The sequence below is a fragment of the Dreissena polymorpha genome, chromosome 8, assembly GCF_020536995.1.
Source record: "Dreissena polymorpha isolate Duluth1 chromosome 8, UMN_Dpol_1.0, whole genome shotgun sequence".
Taxonomy (NCBI): domain Eukaryota; kingdom Metazoa; phylum Mollusca; class Bivalvia; order Myida; family Dreissenidae; genus Dreissena; species Dreissena polymorpha.
In genome coordinates, this window is record NC_068362.1 from 23,845,658 (window position 1) to 23,849,636 (window position 3,979).

A 3,979-nucleotide genomic window follows, 5' to 3' on the forward strand; every position below is an offset into this window, starting at 1 on the left:
CGCAGTGTTGACGGCCAAAATTTAAGCATGCGCAAACGTGACGTCATTATCGGAATCCCCAAAACCTCCTATGATATTTGTTTGGTTGTATGTGTAACTGTGTAAAAAATATTGATTTATTAAAATATGAAGTAAATATTTGGTTCTTATTAACGTATGTGTCTGTGTTTAAAAAATTGCCGTGGGGACAGACATTCTTTTAAAGCATTCAAGTATGTGAAGCAAACGGAGAAACAAGACTATTGCCAAGCAATATATGTCCCCTACCGGCTCCACCATTGTCTCAAATTCCACCAGTCAGATTTTTTTTTATCTGTTGCCATAGCAACCAGAATATTTGACGCAGGAACAAAATGAAATGGCGTGCATGTACATATTGCCATCTATCCATGTTTCAAGTTTCATGATAAAAAATTAAGAACTTTTAAAGTTATCGCAGGCTCCAGAAAACCACCATTTTCAGCAGTATTTCTAGTCTATATGTTGCCATAGCAACCAGAATTCTTGACGTAGAAACAAAATTAAATGACGTGCATAATCTTCATATTGCCATCTATCCATGTTTAAAGTTTCATGAAAAAATATGAAGAACTTTTAAAGTTGTCGCAGGATCCAGAAAAGTGTGACAGACAGACAGACTCACAGACAGACGCACAGAGCGCAAACCATAAGTCCCCTCCGTTGAAACCGGAAGTGGATAATAAAACAGAAACGTTCAACAATGCAGTGTGTAACGTAACAGCCCCGTAATGATGTAAGAAAATAATAGAAATATATTTAACCATATAACATAAATATAATGTTATATAATGTTAAATAAAATGTTACAAATTAAGTTACATCTATAGATATTGTTTACCCATATAACATAAATATAATGTTATATATTATAACAATATGATAGAAATTTAGTTACATATAATATAAATAAGGTGATAGGAATTTACAAGTTAAATTTAATAATCATAATATTTCAGAAATTATCAAAACAACACGGTATTTTAGAACTTTTTGTTTTTTCGTAAATCTGGTTGACGGCCCCTTTAATAATTTAATTGTGTTCTCCAAGTATATAATTTTGAGTTTAAAGGAAAACGAGGAGCATTTATTTATAATGAGCTCATTTATTTCACATAGTGAAATAAACATAATAATTCAAAGATTACATCAATAATAATTTGAAAAGCTATTATTGTCTTTACAAGGTAAAATAAAATAAAACAACAATATACTCGGAATAGAAACAGTGTTTATATTCCAATATATTAAGAAAGACATGTAAATATGGTGCAAACATTTACCGATATAAATACAAAACATTGCATAGATGAACAAGAATAGCCCCATCAACAGGCTTGGTTTGCCATTGTGTTAATAACCATTCAGAACGGCTGGACTTCATTAGGGACATGCTCTGAATAAACTGGACTTAATGCATGTGCATAATGTTGTTCCAGAGCAGCCTGTGCAGTCTGCCTATGCTTAAATTGGATGACACCTTACACACGTGCATTAAGCACAGTTTTCATAGAACAAGGCTAATTTGTTTCTAAGATGGCATGTTAGAACATGTGTGTACTTAAAATGTGTTTGTATGAGATTGATCTAAGGAAGTGTAGTTAAAAATGCAATAGCAATCGATCCTTTTTAACATGGTATTGGCTGATGTTCATATAAAAAACACACACGATAAATGCTTTAAAACTACTTGTAAACAGTGCAGAAAACAGTCTAGAACGTAAGAACCATGTAGTAAATGAATCATCATTTGAATTACCCAAATACTCATTAAAACATGTTAGAACAAACTTAATTTAAAATAAAATTGTATTTATTGGTTAACATACAACAAGTTGTCATCAGGTGCATGACAAATATATAACTCCAGCCAAAAGCATTGACGTTTAATAACATAGCATTAGAAGTAAAAATCGATGCAAAATGAAAATAAATATTTTAATTTAGGGTTAATCAGGTTGCATAAAGTAAATGCCAAGAATGCATAAAAAGACATGCATAGAAAGCCCCTGTTATATACTTGACAATAGTGGGTAACATCAAAGGTGTTCTGATCCACATGGATTTCACCTATTGGTTACGGCATAAAACAAGCAATCATTGAGCAGAACAATACATATGACATCAAATATAGCAATTTATAAAGAAAAACATCTATGAATCACAGCTGCACCCATATTCCACATGTCAGGCATAACAAATGTTTCACCCATGAAAATAAACAAGAGGGCCAAGATGGCCCTGATTCGCTCACCTGACTAACCTTGCCACATCAACTTAAATTCTATCAGACCAGTATACAATCCCAAGCCACTGGCCCAGATTTCATAAATTAATACATTCTGGCCAAATTTCATTAAGACGTGATGAAAACTGTGACCTCTAGGTTTGTTTTTCAAGATTAACAAGAGATGTGTTTGTCAAACACACAATGCCCCCTATTGCGCCGCTTTGAAGCCATATATTTGACCTTGACCTTTCACCACTCAAAATGTGCAGCTCAATGAGTTCAGTTACACATGTATGCCAAATATCAAGTTGCTATCTTCAATAATGCAAAAGTTATTGCAAAACTTTAACCAAGGTTAAAGGTTTGAGACACGAAATGAATGACAGGCAGATCAGATTCAAACTATAACCTCAATTGTCTACACAAGGTTCTTCTATTATTTGACCTAGTAACCTAGTTTTTGACCCCAGATGACCCAAATACAATCCCAACCCAGATTTTATCAAGATAAACATTCTGACCAAATTTCATAAAGATTGGATGAAAACTGTGACCTTTATTGTCACACAATGTTTTTCTATTATTTGACATAGGGACCTAGTTTTTGACCCCAGATGACCCAAATACAATCCCAACCCAGATTTCATCAAGATAAACATTCTGACCAAATTTCATAAAGATTGGATGAAAACTGTGACCTCTATTGTCTACACAAGGTTTTTCTATTATATGACCTGGTGACCTAGTTTTTGGCCCCAGATAACCCAAATACAATCCCAACCCAGATTTTATCAAGATAAACATTCTGACCAAATTTCATAAAGATTGGATGAAAAATGTGACCGCTATTGTCTACACAAGGTTTTTCTATTATTTGACCTAGAGTGACCTAGTTTATGACCCCAGATGACCCAAATACAATGCCAACCCAGATTTCATCAAGATAAACATTCTGACCAAATTTCATAAAGATTGGATGAAAACTGTGACCTCTACTGTCTACACAAACAAATTGTTTAGGGACACACGCACGCACACACACACATTCACGCACAACCGACATCACACAGGCACATAAGCTCACCATGTCACTTCGTGACAGGTGAGCTAAAAACTAACCATTTCAATAACTAACAACTTAGTTATCAATTATCCATCTATAAATAAAAACATGTCCATTAAGAGTCAATGACAGATTGTAAAATACTGGTAATAATCTGTATAATTTTATCTTAGTTTGTCAATTAATGTTTTCATATCACAACATTTAAAACAGTGATTCACATTTTGTGCTGGATGAAGATAACACACTACAGATATATGAAAAATGATTCCATTTTTATTACAAGTGTTGCAGAAAACTGATCCAATAAAAGCAGATAGATTATAAATCAGCCTAGCTCTGAGAGACCTGGAATAATGCATGCGCGTAAAGTATCGCCCCAGTTAACCAAATCCTCCCACGTAAGCCAGGTAAGTCCGCACAGGCTTATAAGGAAGACAAATTTCCGCAATTATGGAATATGTTGCTGAAAAGGGGCCTCTCCTTAAAGAAACTCGTCATCTCCGATTACTCTATGCCGACTCAACAGGTACTCTGGGACAAAATTTCAAGCATATTCATTTAGCCTGCTAAACCCAGAGATAGGCTAAAATATTTTCTCAAACATTGTTAAACTCAAGGTTAACAAGAGCTTTGTCACAGAAATGACAAAAAAAACAACACATGCC

At 34.0% G+C, this 3,979-nt stretch overlaps 1 long non-coding RNA gene across 1 annotated transcript; it reads right to left on the minus strand.

The window, feature by feature from the left end:
- Positions 1–1,232: 1,232 nt before the first annotated feature.
- On the minus strand, positions 1,233–3,801 carry LOC127841542 (uncharacterized). The gene is made up of 2 exons (XR_008031058.1): positions 2,838–3,801; positions 1,233–2,693 (listed from the first exon to the last, which is right to left on the minus strand). It is a non-coding gene; the product is annotated as an uncharacterized LOC127841542 (long non-coding RNA).
- Positions 3,802–3,979: the final 178 nt, after the last annotated feature.